The 24,292-nt window shown below is 37.2% G+C and overlaps 1 long non-coding RNA gene across 1 annotated transcript; it reads left to right on the plus strand.

Moving 5' to 3' along the window:
* The first annotated feature begins 92 nt into the window (after nt 1–92).
* Nucleotides 93–4,916, plus strand: LOC110775355 (uncharacterized). Its single transcript, XR_002529725.2, has 2 exons — nt 93–499; nt 1,762–4,916. It is a non-coding gene; the product is annotated as an uncharacterized lncRNA (long non-coding RNA).
* Nucleotides 4,917–24,292: the final 19,376 nt, after the last annotated feature.

A 24,292-nucleotide genomic window follows, 5' to 3' on the forward strand; every position in this document is an offset into this window, starting at 1 on the left:
GGCGCCATTTTCTTCAAATAGGATCAGCTATAATTAAACTAATTACAATTATTTGATGGTACGCACACCATATTTGAATTGAAAAACAAACTTTGGTGCATTCACTAGAGGAAAAAACCTTATAAGTTGCTCATCAAAAGTTATCCTTATACAACAAGAGCAACTTATAATAGTCAAAAAAATATATAATTTAAAAATTGCCCTTATCTAATAAGAGCATATTTTAATTGACAAAAAGTAAAAAAAAAAAAAAGAAATCTCCCATTTTCTTCTCGCTGCTCCCCTTTTGTTACTCACAAACTACTCAAAAACTCGACCAAACTACGACCAGTCGACCACCGCTCGATTGATCGATTAGAGGGACATTTTTCTTCCATCAAATCCATGAGCAAGGATTACATTTCTTCAATGGCTACAGATAATTGGTTTCGTGTTCAATTCGTAGCTTAGTTTCTAACATTCTTTCCGATCAATTACCTTCTCTCCTGTTATCCTTGAGGTAAAATCATCCTCACTTTCTTATTCTTTCAATTTAATTAATTGTTATTTGCTTATTTATTGATTATGAGAGATTTTGGAGTGATCTCTGACGAATTTTAGCATTCCAAGTTGTTTGTTAAGCAAAATTGTCAATTTTTAGTAGAGCTGGCAAAAATTGACCCAACCCACCATCCCAACCCGAACCCAACCCAATAATAAAAGGTTGGGTCAAGATTTTCAACCCGTTTAATTAAATGGGTCAACCCAACCCAACCCGTTTAATTAAATGGGTTGGGTCAGGTTGAAATTTTCAACCCGAAAACAACCCGCCTAACCCGTTTAAGTTCAAGCAAGTATGTAATATAGATCTGTAGAATGTGATTTGAAAGATTTTATTTCTCATTTTCTCTTCAACATTGAAAAATTATTTGACATTTTGATTCATGTCAAATACATATTGGAGTATTACTTTTTGCTATGAGATATGCCATAACAAAATCACCTCGCAATTCTATAGTCAAATCAATTTACACTTAAAAGTGGGAAAAAAAATTAAGCGGGTCAACTTCAGGTCAACCCGTTTATAGTTGGGTTGGGTTGGGTTGAAAATCTCAACCCGTTTAATTAAACAGGTCGGGTTGGGTTGGGAAAATCTCAACCCGTTTATAAATGGGTCGACCTGATTTCGACCCAACCCAACCCATTGCCAGCTCTAATTTTTAGGGTTTTGTTTTACAAGATTGAGCAATCAGATTTCGATTGATGTTCTGCGATTGCACGCTTACCTAACTAATTTGGCGACATGTAGTTAATGTAGGTTATGCGGATTGTTCTACTCCATGTATTTTATTAGTTTATGCTTTAGGTTCTAATTTAGTTTAAATTAGTAGTATACAAAAGTACAATTCTGAATTGTTTTTCTTATTCTTTGTCCAGCGTTATCATAGTGGTATACCTACTTAGTATTTTTTGGGTTTTTGTCAATTGCTTGAGATCAATTTTTTATATACATACATATGAATTTCAGCTGTATATTCTGATAAATCAAAGCAAGGTATCCTACTTTAGGGGCTTAAAATATTTAAAAACAAGTTATGTGCTCAAGTTTCCGTAATTACAATTCCCTAATACTCATCATTATCTTCGTCATGGTTGATTGAGGAATCAATAACCACCTGATTGGGTATTCGTTAGAGTTTTAAATGGATTTTTTGTGTGTTATTAAGCTCACTTTACTGTAATGAAACTATGCACCTTAATGTTGTTGCTAGTGCTTTTCAGATCCGTGCTTATTAGCTACAAGAAGAAGACAAAAAGTACGCTGCCAAGAAGTCATTTGATCTGTTTCTTTAGAAGCTACTAGATTGCAAAAGTTGTATAGTCGACCAGCTTGATGTACTAACAGTTTGACAAGAGAATAGAACATTTAAGGAGTAGGCAACATGGCCAGCATGTCCTCACAGGAGCATTCATAGAACCAGCTAAGTCTACTCCTCTTTTTGTTTTTCATTTTGAATATGGGAAATGTACTGTGGGATTATGCTACAATATTATCTTGTTTCTAACTGGTTGTCTTGGTCTGTATATATAAATTATGTATGCTGGAATTTATATATCAATGTGGAAAAATGAAAGATTGTTATTTGAAATTTCATATTTTTAGAGGAGACGCTACTGAACTTTATACTCAACGAGGTATGGTCTTACGTTTACATTTGTAAGCAAGTCAAAAAGATCCTCTAAATGTAGTGCCATGACACCTTTTGTGTGTCCAGCTTAGCATCCCATATAGATTCTGAAAAGTAGAAGAAATGCCAACCCTTTCTTGAACCTCTTCCCTGCATATGCAGATATAATGGCAATGAAATAACAGACAAAAGTTTTTAATTCTGTCACATGATAAAATTTGAGTGAAAATGTTTCGTGTTTCATCATAGAAGGCACCTATTAGGACCGGTGTTGTATATAAAACATAGAGGACAAGAAAAGGTAGCAGTGCAACATGTATGAACTTTGATCTATAATGGCTTAGAGGACAAGAAAACCAAGCATTGACCAAGAAATCCCAGCAGGAAGCAGAAGCTTTTGAAAACACGTGCACCTTGCAAGGAAAAGTTTGAATATAATCCAGCATTAAGTAAATGCAATCAAGTCAAAAGGCGTCTAATAAGTAATAAAAATATGCAATATCACAAACTTACTACCTGCAAAACTAGTGCAAGAAATCTAGACATACAAATTTCCTCTGTTTGCATGTTTAATACACTTAGTATTAGGTAGTCAATCCTTCTTCACATCTACTTTGGTCAATTTAAGGCTCGTTTGATCCTTACATGTCATATTTTGACAAAAATAGCCGTTTTCGCTCTCAACTCTCAACTCATGAACCAAAATAGGAATTCTTAACCTTTACATGTTCAAAATACTTAGTATTAGGTTGTCAATCCTCATTCTCATCTACTTTGGTCAATTTATGCACATTTTAGGGTCGTTCGATCCTTACATGTCATATTTTGACAAAAATAGCAGTTTTCGCTCCCAAATGAGACTTATGTGTGCATAAAGAACTTGAAATGAATCTTAGTAACCTCTAACTAAGCATATCAAACATAAAAAAGATTTAGAAAGTGTCATTAGGTTCATTTGTTGATATTTGGGATCGAAAATGCTATTTTTGGCCAAATATGACCTATATCGAGCCAAATGAGCCTTAGACGTGCATAACGAACTTGAAATGAATCTTAGTAACCTCTAACTAACCATATCAAACATAAAAAGATTTAGAAAGTGTCCTTAGGTTCATTTGTTGATATTTGGGATCGAAAATGTTATTTTTGTCCATAAATGACCTATATCGACCCAAATGACCAATAGGCGTGCATAACGAACTTGAAATGAGTCTTATAATCATATAACTAATCATATAAATCAAGAAAAAGGTTTAGAATGTGGATATAGGTTCGTTTGTTGGTAGTTGGGATCGAAAATGCCATTTTTGGCCATGAATGACCTATATCGACCCAAATGACCCATAGGCGTGCATAACGAACTTGAAATGAGTCTTATAATCATATAACTAATCATAGGAATCATGAAAAATGTTTAGAATGTGGATATAGGTTCGTTTGTTGGTAGTTGGGATCGAAAATGCCATTTTTGTCCATAAATGACCTATATCGACCCAAATGACCCATAGGCGTGTATAACGAACTTGAAATGAGTCTTATAATCATATAACTAATCATAAGAATCATGAAAAAGGTTTAGAATGTAGATATAGGTTCATTTGTTGGTAGTTGGGATCAAAAATGCCATTTTTGGCCATAAATGACCTACATCGACCCAAATGACCCATAGGGGTGCATAACGAACTTGAAATAAGTCTTATAATCATATAACTAATCATAGGAATCATGAAAAAGGTTTAGAATGTGGATATAGGTTCTTTTGTTGGTAGTTGGGATCGAAAATGCCATTTTTTGTCCATAAATGACCTATATCGACCCAAATGACCCATAGGCGGGTATAACGAACTTGAAATGAGTCTTATAATCATATAACTAATCATAAGAATCATGAAAAAGGTTTAGAATGTAGATATAGGTTCATTTGTTGGTAGTTGGGATCAAAAATGCCATTTTTGGCCATAAATGACCTACATCGACCCAAATGACCCATAGGGGTGCATAACGAACTTGAAATAAGTCTTATAATCATATAACTAATCATAGGAATCATGAAAAAGGTTTAGAATGTGGATATAGGTTCGTTTGTTGGTAGTTGGGATCGAAAATGCCATTTTTTGTCCATAAATGACCTATATCGACCCAAATGACCCATAGGCGGGTATAAAGAACTTGAAATGAGTCTTATAATCATATAACTAATCATATGAATCATGAAAAACGTTTAGAATGTGGATATACGTTCGTTTGTTCGTAGTTGGGATCGAAAATGCCATTTTTGGCCATAAATGACCTATATCAATGACCAATAGCCGTGCATAACGAACTTGAAATGAGTCTTATAATCATCTGACTAATCTTAGAAATCATGAAAAAGGAGAATGTGGAAAGAGGTTCGTTTGTTGGTAGTTGGGTTCAAAAATGTCATTTTTGGCCAATATAATTGTTTTCGTGACCAATATAATTTTTGTTTTCGCATATGAAACTTAATTTAATTTATTGGTTTGCATGTACGGTGTTCTTTTAAAGGTTTTCAAAACTCCAAGGGAGGGGCCTTTTACCAAAAAGGAGTTGGATGAAGTTCGAGACAAGTGGGCTACTTACTTCAAGGATTGTGAACTACGCTCAGTGTAATAAATAGAGAAGGCTTGTAGTTATTCGTGACTCCTACATTATTTTGTTATTTATCGATTTAATTAATTACATTTGAATTAATTCGGTAATATTATTGGAAATTTGAAATTTATATCATTTTTGAGAATGTCAAGCTGATGCTTGATGAAACATAAATTATAGGAAATTTTGTGAAACACTACCTTAATGTTTGGACGTTTTGTGAATTACTACCTTATAAAAACTTTTTTATATTTTCCTACCTTATAAGTTTGATATGTTTTAGTAACACTACCTTGTAACAGAAACCGTTAAATCTCTCCGTTTGTGGACCCCATTCCAACGACTTTATTCCATTTCTCTTTCCTTTTTCTCAGTCTCTATTCTTTACTTATCTTTCTCGATCTTTATCCTCTCATCCTCTTCCTTGAAATCCCCTCTCAATATTCCTTTAGTAATCTCATTCTCGAATCTCGACATGCTGTTGTATGAAACGCTTAACAAAGCATACTATACCAGTCATATCATACTCCAAAATAACAAAGCAGTGCACCGATTTAAAAGCATACTATACCCCCCACATTAACATGAAAAACAAAATGCACTAGTTGCGTATTTCTGCTCCCACTATTTTAATTGCAATCTATCGAGACTGAGAGTGAATTAACAACCGCATCCAATTGAGCAGTAATCAACAGTAGAGTGTCCTGGACTTTTACACTTTAATCAAAAACCCGCATCCAATTGAGCTACTCCACTTCAATCAGTTTGAAATATGTGGAACACCCTTTTTTGTGTTTTGTTATTGACAAAACCAATGAACTTCAATAGTTTTATTTACGTCTAATAATTTAGTATCCGATAGCTTAATTTTGAGGAATAGAGAGGTGCCTCAGGTCTTGTCAATCAAAAGTTCAAAGTACCCCCTTCGTGTAAAAAGAAATATAAAATGCAAAATCATAAACCAAATGAAAACAGAGAAGAAAATTCCTCCTCCAAGTGATGACAAATGAAAAGTCTATTTGATTATACCTTATGTTATTGTTGGCTGTCCATTTGAGAGGGGACTTCAAGGAAGAGGATTGAGATTTGAGAAGACAAAGATTGAGAAAGAGAAGTATAGAACAGAGCTTGAGAAAGAAGAAAAAGAAATGAAATAAAGTCGTTGGGGTGGGGCTCACAAACGGAGAGATTTAACGTTTTCTGTTACAAGGTAGTGTTACTAAAACATATCAAACTTATAAGGTAGGAAAATATAAAAAAGTTTTTATAAGGTAGTAATTCACAAAACGTCAAAACATTAAGGTAGTGTTTCACAAAATTTCCTAAATTATATTGCAAAATCAGAAATTATATTGCAGAATATTAGGAATTATATTGCAGATTTTTTTTTTTTTTTTTAAAAAAAAACTCAAAAGTTGCCCTTGTTTGCAACAAGAGCAACTTATGTGCAGCTTATAAGGTGCCCTTGTTGCAAACTTATAAGTTTCACATAAGGTGCCCTTGTTGCAAACAAGGGCACCTTATAAGTTTCACATAAGGTGCCCTTGTTTGCAACAAGGGCACCTTATAAGATTATAAGTTGCCCTTGTTAAGGGCAACTTTTGATAATTTTACAAAAGTGACCCCCCATTGGTGGCACTTACGAAGGGCAACTTATAAGCCACTTTTAAGAGCATCTTATCAATTTTTTTCCTCTAGTGATTAGACCAATTACATTCAAATTAATGGTACGCAGACCATATTTTCTATCCTATTTGGGACATACTAGTCACTTCATAACCTGCAAAACAGTACATATACAATATATACCATTCACCCATTCATTATCATGAATGGCCCACATAGCTGGTTAGTAAAATACATTGTCATGCATCACATAAATATTTGCAGCAATTAATCAAGGGCAACAATAATCTACCAATTATCCAGTCCTTATTAATTCTAATCAAATTGTTTTAACCTTAAAGGATTGTAGACCTAATCAAGAGTTTATGACTAAAAATGCTCCCACTCAAACCAATAACTTTATATGCTTTACTAATTTTAAACATAAAAATGTATTTCTAGTCTAATCGGAAACATACAAGTTTAATTAAAATTTAAAGCTCATATAAAATTATAATCGAATCCATTTATTTAATTTATTTTTAGTTGAATTAAATGAATTTAAATTAATTCAAGGTTTAATTTTAGTAAAATAATTAGTATAAATTAAAATTTATAATAATTATAATATTCAAAATTAAAATCCGAGAAAACAATTTAAATAATTAATTTTAAAATTAATTAAAATTATTTCCGAACTGAAAATTTAAAATTAAAACGTAACGTATCAATTGTTTGCAAGACGAGGCACTTGGGCTTGCGCCCAAGCCCCATCGAGCCACGAGGCCCCATGCCCCGTGCCATTGATCGTTGCACACAGCTTGCACAGCCACACCGCACACACGCCCCTCTGCCACGCACACACGCAGCCTTGCAGGCTACGCTGCGCGCAGCTTCGTGCTGTGTCGTGGCTGCCTGTCCCTTGCGAGCCTGGTGCGTCGTGGCGCAGCACATCGCTTCCCACACGCATCTTGCTCGTCGCATGTGTTACCCATTGCCCTCGCCCATCGCCCAACATGCATGCCTAGGCTTGCTGCTCGCTGCATTCGTACCGCACGGGCGACGAGCTCTCTTGCTCGTCGTCGCGTGCCCGCACTACACAACACCCCTTAAGGGTAACTGTGAGGGGGTCGAAAAAGCGCGAGGCTAATGCGTGACCTTGTCCCTCGTGGGTGTGACGATTCTTTTTATTCAATCAAGTGTAATTGGATTTCCTGTGAGTATACACCCAATTGACTAGTAATATAGGAGTCGCCATTCAGTTTTTAACGACAATGAGAAAAACTGACAAAACCCGGTTATAGTGACATAAAGGGAGTGCAATTATGTTTGACCACGACGGCCGTAGGTTCCCTTGTGATCCCTGGTGTGGGGATCTCTCAACATACACCCGCAAGGTAGAGATTGAGGGTTCGGGGGACTGTAACTACCGAGAGGAGTACTTCGCTCGTCGATAACTCCAGAGGCAGGATATCCTTACTAGCTCAGCATAAATAATTGAAGGGACATGCGTTAACTATTAAACTAATCTGAGTTGATTTTAGCAATATGCAACATATAATACTAGATCGATTGCGATTATCTGATTTAGATTGCATTAAGGAAACTAGCATGATAATCCAATTTCCCAAAAATATTATATTTGTTAGGCGTGATAGAACAATCAAATTTAGTTAGTTTAACAGTTCATAAAAAGGGTGAGGAAAGCAATTAAATCATCGAGAAGGGGAACATTACGACGCACCCTTGAGAGGTGCGTCACGGTTCTCAGAAAACTAACCACTTTGACTTTGTTATTTCTCCTTTTTATTTAACGAATCTCAATTATGGGACAGGATACGTTCTGTTCGATTTATGGATCGATTGCGACAGAACGCGTGAACAGTTTCGCAGCGAGAGGCTTAGGCTAAGGGGTTTAGAGTCAATACTCAGAATATAATTATGTGTTGTTGTTGTTGTTTCACGTCGAAACTAGGGGCCTATTTATAGGGAAGAGTTCGTGGAAAGATAGAATTGCAGAGTTCTAATCCACAAAGAATTAGGAAAAGAAACGTACCCAGGTATTTTCAGCGCCCAGGCCTGGGCGCCGAAGATTTCGGCGCCCAGAGCCAGGCGTTGAAAATAGGGTCTGGACAGTTTTGTTTAGTCAGATTCGGATTCCTAAAATCCGTAGAGTTTGAGATTAATTCGAGTCTTTTAGCGCGTATCAATTTTATGACGGAATGCGTCTGGGCCCGTTACGAACTCTAGGCTCGTTAGGATTTTAATTAATACGTAACTCTTACTTCCGAATCCTATTAGGAATAGGATTCTCGCAGTTTTCTATCTCATTTAGGATTTATGTTGGAGTGCAACACCTAATTCTGACAGGTTTCTATCCTTTATGATTTGCCACTTTTAGAAGCTACCTTTTTACGGCAATTACTATTTTTAGCAGGTTTCCATAAATAGCAGGTTTCGGATGAAATGAAATGGGGAATCGAGATTCGTTTATTTTATAGGAGATGCGTTGTCAAGTGGAGTTTTTATGCTTTCATCATCGAACCTTTCCCTTGCGGGAATGGGGACAAAAGTAGGTGTCTACAGTTAGCCCCCACTTTGACTGAGTCTTGGAGTAAGACGATGGTCAAAGTAATAGACGGAGTGCGTCGCACAAGCCATGGTGTATGTGACCTGTTTTGCGAGGGTCTCACGAGCCCCCGAGTGATAACATTTGACTTAAGGGTCATCACTTGAAATGTCGACATATCCCTCACGTGTCATTGGGATTTGTCAACTGATAGTATAGAAACTTCCTCACTTTGTCATTGGAAGGATCTAAAGGTGCGTAGAAACTCCCTCACTTTGTCATTGGGAGTAGCTACAGATGTTTTTTGAAATTAAAGCTGTAAACTGTAATTGGGCCTGGCCAAGCCCAATCACGAGGTAAAACGTTTTTAAAGATTCTCATTTTCAGGGCTAGCTAAACGAGAAAACCCCATTGTTTTTATAGGACGTAAAACGAAGGAAAATCCAGCACATCGTTCTTTTTTGGAAAAACGGAAAACCAATCCTTTAATTTTTGGAAAAAGGGAAAACCAATCCTTTAATTTTTGGAAAAAGGGAAAACCAGTCCTTTAATTTTTGGAAAAAGGGAAAACCGAAAAAAGTTATAGCTGCAGCGACTAAGGACCTGCGCTGTTAGTGACGCAGACCCCGCCCGCTGAAGGTGGGCGAGCCTGTCCGCTGAGGGTGGACTCCCCGTCCGATAGAAGTGGACGAATCTACGTGGTTTGCGCCGTAGACCCCGCCGGCTGAAGATGGAGAGCCTATTTTAAATTTGAAGACTTTATTTTTTTGTTGAAAACTGAGGACCTGCGCGGCTAGTGACGCAGACCCCGCCCGCTGAGGGTGTGCGAGCCCATTTTGAATTTCTTATTTTGCCTATGTAGAAGGGCTTTTGTGATTACGACCTGTTGGTGGGTCGTAATATTTCCTGATTAGATGTGTCCTATAAGTGGGTCCACACAATATATTTTTTTGAGATATCCAAACATGATATGGTGTGTGGCGCAGTTTGGGAATGTTGTTTTTAACTTTGCATACTTTTTTTTTTGAAATATATATTTTCTTTCGAGCCCCCAAGCATTCGTGCTTGACGGTCATTTCTTGTCAAAGAGTTTCCTTGGGGATACGCATTTTGTAGTGTCCTTGATCGTGTTTTGGGATCGTGCTCGTAAGTGCGAGCGATCTTTGTAGTGGTGTGCTATTCTTGACAAAGTCGTGAGGTGCGACTTTCAGTAAGGAAATCGGTAATTTTTGAGTCGAATGGATGTGGCAGGGCCCAACAGAAGTTAGGGCCTTTTTTTTTATCCTGGGTTCATTTTCGGCGCCCAGGCCTGGGCATTGAAATAATTCACGCCCTAGGTTGGGCGTTGAAAATGTTGTTTGGGCTGGTGTTTTGATGACACAGTTGGCTTCTTTTTTTTACTTGGAAATTCTACGTTTTCTCTTCTCTTTTTCTTTTTGCTTTTATTTTTTCGGAACGTGATGATTTTCTCGAGAAGCCGTAGCCGATTGGTGGACTACGGTGCTTGTCGCTTTGGGGCGATTATTTTAAGGAACTGTTGCTCTTAAGGCGTACAGTTATTGCAATAGTTGGGCGAGTCTATTTTGGCCCGAGGAACATACCTTGAGGCGTAAGACTTTGATTGCTCTTGTATATATTTTTTCTTTTGAACGCGTTCGTGAATGTTCGATACTTAGAATGATGATATGTATGTGCGAACGAGCGTTCATAGAATGGCCGTTGTGTGCGGTCCATTAATCAGTTTGCTTGAATCATTTTTTGAGCAATGACTGATTTTGAATAGTTTGCTTAGAAGCTTGATAGGGTTCAGGCCCATTCATGAAGTGGGCTTAAACATCGTGCCCTTTCGATTGTTCAAACATTTGCTTCGAGATTTTTTATTTTTCTATGGTCGTTTCGTAGCTTTGAGCCCCCAAGTATGCATGTTGGGCTGCTTCCTTGTGGCGTACGATTTTGTAGGGTTTTTTTGAGAAAGATGCCTTGGGGTTCCGCTCGTGTAGGTGCGAGCTATCCCTTCCGTGGTAGGTGATGTTTTGCTACCTTTAATCCTTAATATAGAAGTCGTGTGGCTTGCATTTTGAATTTGGGCGATAAGTAATCTTTGCCTCTTTTACACATGCTCTTTGGTCGTGCTTGCATTAGTGCAACATGCCTTACTCTTTTTTAGACTTGTACCGTGGGACGGTTGAACTTATGGTGCGACGTAGGCTTGTGTGGCCTAACGGCGTGTCTTATAACATTCTTTCAGGTGTTGGGATATCATTTGCATTGGAGTATTTCATCATGCCTTGTTCAGGTGCTCGAATAAGTGTAGCACCTTCTGCGTGGGTTTGCACGGCTTATTACTTCGTTCGATGCGAGGATTCATAGGTGTTTCTTTCTTATTTTTATATCTGGGCAAAACTTGGCTAGCAGAAAGAATCAGCGCCCAGGCTGGGGCGTTAAAGATATCGGCGCCCAGCTCTGGGCGCTAAAAATGATTTCTGGGTATATTTTGACAGTTCTTATCCTTGATTTTTTCTTTCGCTTTTGCTTTGGAACGAGGTAGACTGTGTAACGGGCGCTTGTAGGTCGAGCGTTATGTACAGTAGTTTGATCGGAGTTTTGGTGACTCGCGATTTTCAGTTACCCTTGTTAGTGGGGTGACTTTATATATTCTAAGTAGTGCTTTAGAATTTGGGAGGGGTTGTAGCCATTATAAGGTTCGTTTTACACGATTTAAAGCTTAGGATTGAGCCCCTATGACATATGTATAGCATTAGCGTCGAGAATTTGCGATGAAATCGTTATTTCGAGCATTTTTAGAGTGTTTTTCTCAAGCCCCCAATTGTAGCTACGGGATTGGCTTGGTGCTATAATGCTTTGCATACGTCTTTATGCATTCATGGTGACATGGATCATGAATAGTTTGAACCAGACTCGTTTAGTGCGAGGTACGTTCGAGTAGTGACCTGCTACTTCTCTTGTAAATGTCGTATTATGCGACATCGCCATGGTCAAGGTAGTAACATGTGGAAGTGTGCCTTGACCAAAAGTTAGGTGCCTTTCTTTTACCCATAATCATATTTAGTAATCTTTTTGGCTCACTTGCAACATCGGGATAAACGCATACTTAGATTAAACCAACGACTCTTTCTTATGTTCGAAGAAGTCTTTGAAAATTATTTGGAAAATATTTAAAATCCGAATCCTACTGTGTACAGTCCAAGGTGTCCTAAGTAGGTTGACTTATAGGAGGGTTCGTACAGGATCAAAATACCGTTACGATTTTTGGAATGCTGTCTAAGGATTTGCTGGAAGCCAGGGTGCAGGCGTCAAGATATTACTTGTGCCCGTTTGGCATATGCTTTGGGCTTTTAGGGCCATCTTTTCTAGAATTGCGGGAATATAAACCGTTTTCAAATTGACTTAGATTTACTTGGTGTATGTCCGTACAAAAGGTTGAGGTATACTTAGTTCTTTCCCTAGCTCTTTCATTTCAATTTTTAGCCCCCAGTTGCTGTTATGTCTTCCCACTAATGATGCTTTCAGATTTTGACTTTTAGATGCCCGTGTCATATGTCTGAGTAGGGTAAGCCTTGGTTAAGTGCCAAGTCCCATTGACAATGTCTGATTTTTTTTTAAAACGGGGATTAGCAAGCATTTGAATTACCATGAACGGGTGCCCTGAGTTCGAAGGAACGATGGGGTGATGCCGTAGAACAATCCTCTTTATTGCAAGCTTACTGCCTTTACTACTTGTCGGCGACTATGACTGTGTCTAGTGGTGAAAGAAGGTCTTTAAGCGAACAACCATGTCTAGTGGTGAAAGAAAGTCTTTAAGTGAGTAAGTTCTCTTTAGGGAGGGTCAAGTCGAGTACTTTAGAGGTCATGGACGCTTGCGCTAGCCCCCACTTAATTGAGGCAAAGCGATCTTTTAAGTCTTGGCTAAGTGCCTAGGAGTGTGAGTGCTCCTTCTGGCAAGGGTACGTGCCCTTTGTTATTTTTCGATATGTGCTCATTTTGGCATCTTGACGACTTGGATTCTTTTTTGACTTAATTTTTTTTTTCGACTTGGATTGCAAGTAATTAAATTTCAATAAGGGACTCTATTTTTTATTCTTGTTATTCTATAGGCTCTAACATTTTTGCAAATTGGTTGGACCGAATCATGGATTGCCTACGTATCCGCCTTAAATAGATTTAATTTGGAATCAGGTCTTGCGTAGTTCTTAGTCCTAGAAAATGGTTTCATAGAATGCCGATTATAAACAAGTATGTTCTAAGGTGGAAACATATTATTTGAAACGGTAGAATAAGTGAATTTTATTATTATTTAAATCTGCTGCCTTGCCGTAAGCCAAAAAATTTGTTTTATATTTTTGAGTACATGTATGTTCTTTTCATGTGTTTTTTTTTTGGTACGTATACCTGAATACGTGTTGTACCCCTCCAAGTGTTCGTTATTTTTCCGTGCATGTGTGGATAAAATGACGAGCACTTCTGGACAAATTTTCAGCAAGGAGAAAGATTCGGCGCCCAGGCTTGAGCGCTAAAGATTTCGGCGCCCAGCTCTGGGCGCTGAAAATGGTTTCTGGGCGGATATTTTTTTGGTGCGCTAAATGCTTCTCTATTTTTCTTTTTAGACTAACTTTAGAGGCGCTTTTGCAAAGTTTCTTTTTTATTATTCACATTTTATTATTTTTTTGCACTTTTCATTTGTTTCCTTTTTCTGTTTGTGACTCAAGACGGCTTGAAAGATGGGTTGAATGAGATAGGAGAATTTGTATAGGTGTTGGTCAAGCATGAGGATTATATCTGCTAGGGCTCACAATTTGCAGCTTCAAGCTAGTGTCACGAGTTTACATCAACCAAGGCCAATGAGTAGCATGGGGACGGCTCAAGGGTATATCAACGGGATGTATCCAAACAAGTTATATGGTTATTACGCTAATGGTGGCGTAAGAGCAGGTTTTGGAAATAATGGGTATGACGCACGTGTCAATGGCCGTGCGTGGTTTGCAGTTGACAACAAGTTCAAGAACAAGAGTCGAGGTAGTGGTTTCTTGGGTTATGGCAATGAGAGCATGGATGGGTTAAATGAGCTGGACAGGGACCCCAGAGCGAAGGCGTCTAAGAACATAAGGATTGGAAAGGGTAGACATCGTAGAATTTTATGATTTAGATTGGTTGACTCAATTCTCTTCCTTCGTTTTACTTGTGTAAATTTCGCACTTTGGGAGGTACGGGCTAAGTATTTCATGGCTCGCTCTTTTCGCTCTCCCTTTCTCTTTCTCTTTTTTCTTTCTTTTTTCTTGGGATTTCTCCCCAAAGTAAATCTTTCAATTTTTTATTTCGGCTAAAAGGTAGATGGTTGTGGTCTTTGAGTCACGAGGCGAGACTGAGTGAGCCTCGTTTGGTAGGCCTATAGTGGGCCTTTAACTTTAGTAGGCCTAGGGTGGACCCTTAGATTGTCTTACTTTGGAAGCGTATTTAGTCGTTTCTTAAAATGTGCAAATAGCGTAGATTCAAAATGTTGTTTTTGCCTTATTGAAATTTAACGAAAGAACGACATCAAAAATAATTTTTTTGTTTCTTTTCAGACTCCAGTTTCTGGGATTTGATTGGAAGTTGTGATTTAGACTCGAACTTTCATTAATCTTTCTGATTATAACCCATGTATGAATACAAGGAGGTGGCCTAGACTCAAAATAATGACGTGGCGTAAGCCTATAACACTTGACCAAGCGACTCTTTTGTTAGTTGACACTTTAGATTTTAACCCTTGGGTGTTCATTTGTCATGTGCCATTTTGCTTAATGTTGGCAAGGTAGTTAATTGGGGAGATCGAATTTTATTTTTGCAAGACTAGAATCATTAGTGCGGCTTCTCTCTTAGTGTGTATTGCTTTTACCCCAATGGTAGTCTTATGGCATGTTGATTTGGGTATTTTCATGGTTGGTCATGTTGCATTCATGGAAAATCTTTTAGTCCGTACTTAGTAGTATTTCAAGGAGCGAGTGACTCGAGAGGACTATGATAGTCGTGACCCAATGTGATTATAAGCCTTGGGGCCATTAGTTTTTTCTTTGCCAATGGTATTAGCACCTTAGGTTCACTTTGGGGGTCATGCGACTATGGGGGAATGATTTCCAGAATGTGACCGTTTCCATTTTGCAAATACTATAATATATTCTTTTTATTGGTGAGAGAGAGTATTGAGGTCGTGGATTCCTAGCAAGGGATGACAAGTACATATGGGTGCTCATTGATTTAAATGTTAGGAAGGGAGACTCAATATGGTTTAACCTTTTAGTTTGCAGAACGACACCAAGTATTAGGACCGATTCTATGGATAAGATGAAAGAAATAATGCCCTTGGTCCAAGTATGCATTCAATGATAAGTCTAATATATGCGGTTCAGTATTAATTAACAAGTTAATAATTCAGTGAGATCAAGTGAGCTGAATGCCTAGCTAGAGGCCGCTTCAGTTCAAGTGGAATTAATGATATTAATCCACAGCTTACTCTTGACTGAACCCGTAGGGTCACACAAATAGTACGTAAACGGATCAAGTATTTAATGGCATTAAATACTCCATCTATGGGTATTCGGAATCGACGGATCTTGGTTTCAGTGGGAGCTGAGATCGTCACAGGCAAGAAATGAATACTCCGGAAACGATGATATTGCCGGAAACGGAAATATGGATCGTATCGGAAATATAAATATTATCCAAGTCGTAGATGTTGCCGGAAACGGAAACATGGTACGTATCGGAAAATATTATCGGAAATAGAAATATTGTCGGAATCGGAAATATTGCCGGAAACGGAAATATTGTCTGAATCGGAAATATTATCGGAATCGGAAAATAATTCCGGAAACGGAAATATTAAATATTTGTTCGAAACGGAAATTAATTCCGGAATCGGAAATGTTAAATATTGTTCGTATCGGAAATGAATTCCGGAATCGGAAAATTAATCGGAAGCGCGTCGTACGAATTAGCATCGGACGAGCTTGCTAGACGAAGGCCCAGCACGAAGCCAGGCCCACGTCCAGCAAGGGAAACGCGCGCCACAACACGCCAGCCCAAGGTTGCGCCAGGCCCACCGCAAGGCAGGCCCAGCGCGCGCCCAAGGCTGCGGCAGTCGTGGGCTGCGATGCTCAGGCTGTGCGCGCGCGCGCATGGCGCCCCTCGTGGGCTGCTGTGCGCGCGTAGGTGTTTGTGTTCGCATACGAAACCTAAAACGTACAAGATTCGTTTAATGATTAAGTTCCTAATTCTATTTGATAAATTAATTAAATAAGAGTTTCATTCGGATTCTAATTTAATTAATTCGTATCCTAATAGGATTCCAATTTTCTTTCCATACCCCTATAAATATGTGGCCTGGGTTCACAATTTATAACGAGTTTTCAAGTATTCAAAGTGAGTTTTTGAGAGAAAAATTCAGACACATTCCTTGCTCAAAAGTGCCGAAATCTTTAGTACCTTAAGGGCGATTCTAGTTGGTCAATCTTAAGGCGGATCCGGACGTGCTATGGACTATCTACGGAGGGACGACACTTGGAGTCCTAAAGACTTGTTCTTGTTCGGTTCAGGCGCAGCTAGGGAAGGCACGCAACAAAGAGTATGCATCTAAACTATGCTATATGATTATGTGTAAATAATATGTATTCCTGGCTAAATGGTTTTTCCGCATGATTTATGAATTGTCATATTTATCATAACCTAACAGTGGTATCAGAGCCTCTTATTATTTTCATAATCTAAATTGCATGAACATGGTTAAATATTACAAATTTGCAAGAATTAAAAGGGGTGATTAATTTTCGTAATTGTTAATTAATTGCAAATTGCGTTTATTTAATTATATGTACGCAGTTTTTCGGCAGTTTTTTCGTTACTCATCCAAATCGAGTGATTTTTGTGTCAATTCCGCATGTAAAAGGCATTCTAAAATTTTGACAAAATTAGTATTTTTCTGCCGAACCCAGAATTCTCAAATTCGAAGCCTAACTATGACTTTTCGAAGGTTTTAGTTTTTCGAATGCAAAATTTCGTAAATTTAAGATGTTAAACTAAATATTTGCGGTTCTTGTTGATAAATCTTGAATTTTTGATTGACCTACTGTATATGTTTAACAAGTTTGAATGCCTAGCCTTGTTAAATATGCAATCTAATTTGTAATTATGATTAATTTGTTGAAAATTAGAATAATTTAGAATTAATTTGATTTTCATAATTAATTATAATTTAATTAGAAACCTATGATTAAAAACCACCATAAAAATTGTAAATTTATGATAAATTTTAAATTTTTATAACCTAGGCTTGAATCCATGATAATCGGAAATGAATTGAATAATAAATTTTCGATTTTTCGCCCTAAAATTATGAAATTAATATTAATTTATTAATTTGTCATTAATTTTAAATATAAATTTTTAAATTTTATGCGATTCGTTCATATAACTTGCACGCACAAAGCAATGGACGCTACGTGTTACCCTTAAGGGGTGTTGTATAGTGCGGGCATGCGACGACGAGCAAGGGAGCTCGTCGCCCATGCGGCACGAATGCAATGAGCAAGGCCATGGTGCACGAGCACAAGGCAGCAGCCCTGCCTTGTGTCGTGGGCTACGAGCAATGGACGAATGGGCATGGGCGAAGGCAAGGCACGGCAGTCGCGTGTGGGCAGCAAGCGAGCTGCGCCACAATGCGCACTGCCTCGCGCAAGCGCGCGCAGCGAGCGCAAGCTCGCGTGCCACGAGTGCTGCGCCCAACGTCGATGCCTCGCCCAGCAAGCGATGGCTCGCGCCCAACGAGCGCTGGCGAGCGCGCACAGCGAGCGATGGCTCGCGTGCATCGAGCGCTGGCGCGCGCGCAGCGAGCACCAGCTCGCGCGATGGCTTGCGAAGGGTAGAAGCAGCAGCTAAGCGACGAGCGCATGGGCTGCGCGCACATGGCCAGCGATGGCTGTGTGCGTGTGGCCCATGGGCGTGCGATGCGTAGGGTGTTTGCGTTGCGATTAGATCGTTTTGAATGTTTAATTTGAAATTTTCAGTTTACGTAATTTTAATTAATTTTTAAAATTAATAATTTAAATTATTTTCTTGGATTTTAATTTTGAATATTGTAATTATAATAAATTTTATTTATTCTAATTATTTTACTAAAATTAAAATCATGAATTAATTTAAATACGACTGAAATTAAATTAAACTTTTTGGATTCAATTATAAATTTATATGAGCTTTAAATTTTAATTAAATTTGTATGTTTCCGGTTAGACTAGAAATATATTTTTATGTTTAAAATTAGTAAAGCATATGAATTTATTGGTTTGAGTGGGAGCCCTTTTAGTCATAAACTCTTGATTAGGTCTACAAATCCTTAAGGTTAAAACAACTTGATTAGAATTAATAAGGACTGAATAATTGGTAGATTATTGCTGCCCTTGATTAATTGCTGCAAATGTTTACGTGATGCATAATGTGTTTTACTAACCAGCTATGTGGGCCATTCATGATAATGAATGGGTGAATGGTATATATTGTATATGTACTGTTTTGCAGGTTATGAAGTGACTAGTATGGCCCAAATAGGATAGAAAATATGGTCTGCGTACCATTAATTTGAATGTAATTGGTCTAAAGTACCAAAGTTGATTTTCAATTCAAATATGGTCTGCGTACCATCAAATAGTTGTAATTAGTTTTAATTATAGCTTATCCTATTTGAAGAAAATGGTGCCTCCCACGGAGATTTTCAAGACGGACTTTGAAGTTAAAGCTTCAAGATGAAGTCGGGCCATACTAGATCACATTTATCTTATGCATGTTTTAAGTTATTTATTGCTTTAAATATGTCTTAAAATGCATGAGATTACGGCTTGATTATGTTGCATGATTAAGGATTTTAGTTCACTTAAAATCTAACCAACATAGTAAGAGCCTTAAGTTCCAAACTTAAAAAAAATTGAGTTATAAGGTGCCATGCCAAAATATACACTTGCTTGGATATCCTTTACATCAATCTAGTAATAGTTTTCGCTCAGCGAGGTGTTACTTATTGGTCCTAAAGGGGCAAGGTACACAAATAATTGTGAGTACATGTTAGTTTTGGTGAAACTCAACGATATAAGTAAGGAGTCCTTTTATGTCGTGGCAAAATCGATAGGTTTACCTAATAAGTTCTTAGACGTACCTATCACCCAAGAGTAGTTTCTAGACTATTAGCAAAAGGCTTTTGCTTACCTAAGATGTTTTAGGATTAAGTCGACAAACTGTGCTTAGTTCTTCAATGATTTTAGGATCTTGGAATCATTTTATTCACACCTGCCGGAACAATGCTAATAACTTGTTGAAATTGCATGATTGCTTTGATTTTCAAGTTATTATTCATGATAAATGTTTAGACTTTGCATGCTTCAATGTATGTTTTAATTATTGTTTATAATTAAATATCTTGCACTGCAATAAATCCTTTTAGAAAGGTAACAGTAAATTTCCTCGATTGGTAGTGAATCCAAGAACGATTCACGGAAATGAGAGAAAGTGAGCAATTTAAAATGTACGTTTCTTATAGCAACTTTTATGGTTGTTTTCGAGTATCAAAATCGAATGGCAAACCGATTGGTGCTTGTGAATTCAAAATACAATGTAGTTTTGAGATCATAAAGCATTGAGTTTAAACGCTCAGCTTTACCAATGGTTAACAACCTAATATCTTTGTCCATTTAATTCTCGAATGAGTCTAGTCCCTAGACATTTGAATAGATCGATGCTTAGAGAACTTTAGAAGCTTCTGGTAAGATCATCTAGTTGAAACAAAATATTCAACATAAATTAAATGGTAAGAACCTTGTTGGGGTGACATTGGACATGTCTAACAAAGTATAAAAGTCAACACTAAAGAATTCAATTCTTAAGACTATAAGAAAGGGTACAAGAAATAGGAAAACAAAGGAACAAATGAAAGGAATTTACGATTCCGTTTCTACCTATAAGTTTATGTTTAAAGAGAAGTGACCTAGCAATCAAACTTCCTTGGTATCATATACCGCTTGAGGTTCTTACTTTGGTAATAACTCAAACAATGGAAGCTAGGATACACTAATGACCTACAAGTGGGAAAGGAAGAATGGCAATGCTACATTAGTTGTTGGGTCATCTAGTTTGTTTTAAGTCCTTTCAAAGGCTGGAACTTAATGGCTATTTTGTTCCATAATCAACATACCTAAATTTCTGTTTTCAAACACAGAAAGACTCACATTCAAGAAAAACAAAAACAATGTTTGTTTGTTTATTTGAATGAAATGGTCAATTACAGGTTGAGTCAATATGTTTGATTAAAACAAACAACTCTTTAAAGAACTTTACTAGGTTCAAATCAACCCCTTGATTTGAGTTCCACTAATCTTTGGCATTGTTGCTTAGACCATATCAACAAGTTAACATTCAAAAGCTCTATTTTTATGGACTTTTGAAAGTTCATTGATTTCTAGATCAATTTAAGACGACTAGTCTTACTTGTTGAAAGTAACAAAAGATATGAACTATTGTTAGAACGCCTAGACAATAGAGTTCAAAGCTAAAGAAAGATTTTATGACTTTATTATTTCACATAGATTTGAGTGAATGTAGGTTTATTTACTCAAATGTGATATAAGTTGAATCTGTTTGGCTAGTTCAAAGATTCAGAAGTATAAAATCCACTTGGCAAGAAATCATAAAGATCTAGGTTAGATCATGTTGATGATTACTTAAATCAAGAATGATCATCAATGATTGTGTAGTAAAATTCACAATCTAGCTCCATAAGATATGGCATATCTAAGTTGGAATGATCGAAGTCGATTAGTACTTGATTCGATCAATGATGGATCATAAAGACTTTTCCTATAATTTCTAAAACAAAATGCTCAACTACCACCAAACTAAACCAAATTCGTCAAAGCTATTGAAAAGTAATTTCAGAATATCTTTTCATAATATATCTAAAGAGTTCCTAAACTCAGTGGGAGCTTAGTGTTTATTATTCAACAAACTAAGGCCCAAGTATAGATATATGTTTCATTGTGATTTATTCAAATGAGACACAAGGGTATTGTTTCTACCACGAATTTTTGAGAACATAATGTTTGTTTGCTCGAAATAATGTCCTTTTGGAGATTCGTTTCCAAAATGACAAGTGGGAGAAAATAGACCTCGAAAGTCTTCGAGGCGAACAACAAACATAAACGGACATTCCGGAGGCTTTTCGAAGTGCTTCAGAAAATCCGAACTTATTCTTTAAGGACTTTAGAAGTGGCTTTAAAGAATAGACATCTCTTAGAAGACTTTACAAGTGCTTCAAGGAGAACAGAATATTCAAAGGACTTTTAAGTGGCTATTGATATTCTATTTGTTTGATGTTCTATACCCAAAGTAGGCATAGAGTTCAAGTCACTGGAACTATGATATTCTTCTGTTGGATAGTGAAGAAACATGGAGTTCAGGTCACTAAAACTATGCAATTCTTCTATTAGATAGTGAAGAAACCCACAACTTACAGTCAAACTATTATCATGTAGATTAATGAGTTTGTGACCTGTAAGAAAGCTATGACGAAACCCAGATTCCCTAAAATGGTTAGAGGCCATATATAGACTCAAATGTTTTAGATGGTTAAAGGCCATAAAACATACTCAATGTTTTGATGACAAAATTAAAATTTTGTTGATTTGCAAGAATAGTTTCACACCTATTGGTTGCAAGTTTGTTTTAAGGATAAAAACCATCAAACATGAAATTGTGTTCACACGCAAAGCTAGATTAGTTGCTAAAGGTTACAAGCAAATTCATGACATGGATTGTGTTGAAACCTCATGCATAATCGTAATGCTCAAGTCTATAAATCAAGCAATGATTGCATATTGGTACATATGGCAATTGGATGACAAAACATATTCCTCAATCAAATGTTGGAAGAAAACTATGTACATGGCATGTCATAGGATTTGTGGATCCAAATAATGCTTGAAATGAATGCCAGCTTAGGAAATCTAAGTACAGATTTAAGCAAGCAATTGGGAATTGGAATTGTATTTTAGTGAAGCTAATAAGTATTTTAGGTTCATAAAATATACATGATTCTTATAGATATATAAGAAGTTTAGTGGGAGTACGTAAAACTTAATTGGTCCTATGTGTATCACACACATATCTCTCTATTGTGAAATAACATTCAAATGCTAATGACTTAGATTTGAAATTATTCATCAATGATGGACCATGGCGAAACTTAGTACATACTGGGTATTAAGATCTATTTACAAAGATCTTATGATATTGTTTTGGATTAAGTAATGGCATTTACTAAATCAAACACGAAAGACTCCATTGGAGATATTCGACCCATATGAATAAATCTAAGTAAAGGATGTTTGAACTATGTATAAGCATTTACTAAGTTAAACATCAAAGAATCTAAGTAAGATTCTTAAACCTATATTATATGTCAAAGAATTTAGCTGGATTTAGTATCTACTGAAACTAGATGAGCTAAAGTTACATGAATAGAATTCAATTGGGAATTATTCTGCAAAAGAATTTATCATGTATGATATAATATGAGGATCGCCAAAAACGTATCGTATGACTTTAGCCATGACGAACATATACCAATCTCTATTGATCTAAGTAAAGATCAACTAGATTGAGATCAAGAATACTTATGGTACTTGAAAAGGTACATAGGAATAGTTCTTGATTCAAGGAAATAAAGATATGCTAAATATTGATGCTACACGCATAAACACTGGCAAAGGATCAAGCAAGACCCTTTGGAGTTAACCATTGATAAGGACGAGCTATAGAGCATCGTGTTTTGAAATGGCAACATGGATTGGAGACCATGAGTTGTTGCGTGGGAAATTAAAATAATAATTTCTATGTTCTAAGATATAGTTGGAGAGTCTTCCACATATCTATGAACTGCTTGGATAGGTAAATCCAAACAAAGCATCACTAGCAACCTATACAGTTGAAGTAAAAGTGATTATTGCCTAAGAAGCAATAAAACAGGGTTGTTTAAAGTTCTTCACTGAACTTGGGTAGATCACCTATCTGCTGGCTTGATGGTTCTTCATTGAAAAATGCGTCGAACCACTCTTGAAGCAAGAAAAACGTCTGCTAACTTGATGGTTCTTCATTGCAAAATGAGTAAAACCACCATCAAAGTAAGAAAGACTAGATCACATAATAAACAAACTCGAAAAGATCTTATCATCATATCTCGAAGAACATTCGATGAAAAGGATATTAAGATTGGCAAAGAATGATAACTAAACCTATGCAACAAGTGAGAAGCAACACTCACGTTGTAGCACTGGAAATCAAGCATAGCTTTGAATTCCATGAAATGTTTTAAAGATGGGTTAGAGGCCCATGGTTGTAAAACATTGGGGTTGAACATTTATCATATAGGAAATAATGCCCTTGGTCCAAGTATGCATTCAATGATAAGTCTAATATATGCGGTTCAGTATTAATTAACAAGTTAATAATTCAGTGAGATCAAGTGAGCTGAATGCCTAGCTAGAGGCCGCTTCAGTTCAAGTGGAATTAATGATATTAATCCACAGCTTACTCTTGACTGAACCCGTAGGGTCACACAAATAGTACGTAAACGGATCAAGTATTTAATGGCATTAAATACTCCATCTATGGGTATTCGGAATCGACGGATCTTGGTTTCAGTGGGAGCTGAGATCGTCACAGGCAAGAAATGAATACTCCGGAAACGATGATATTGCCGGAAACGAAAATATAGATCGTATCGGAAATATAAAAATTATCCAAGTCGTAGATGTTGCCGGAAACGGAAACATGGTACGTATCGGAAAATATTATCGGAAATAGAAATATTGCCGGAATCGGAAATATTGCAGGAAACGGAAATATTGTCTGAATCGGAAATATTATCGGAATCGGAAAATAATTCCGGAAACGGAAATATTAAATATTTGTTCGAAACGGAAATTAATTCCGGAATCGGAAATGTTAAATATTGTTCCTATCGGAAATGAATTCCGGAATCGGAAAATTAATCGGAAGCGCGTCGTACGAATTAGCATCGGACGAGCTTGCTAGACGAAGGCCCAGCACGAAGCCAGGCCCACGTCCAGCAAGGGAAACGCGCGCCACAACACGCCAGCAAAAGGCTGCGCCAGGCCCACCGCAAGGCAGGCCCAGCGCGCGCCCAAGGCTGCGGCAGTCGTGGGCTGCGATGCTCGGGCTGTGCGCGCGCGCGCATGGCGCCCCTCGTGGGCTGCTGTGCGTGCGTAGGTGTTTGTGTTCGCAT

The sequence above is a fragment of the Spinacia oleracea genome, chromosome 3, assembly GCF_020520425.1.
Source record: "Spinacia oleracea cultivar Varoflay chromosome 3, BTI_SOV_V1, whole genome shotgun sequence".
NCBI lineage: Eukaryota > Viridiplantae > Streptophyta > Magnoliopsida > Caryophyllales > Amaranthaceae > Spinacia > Spinacia oleracea.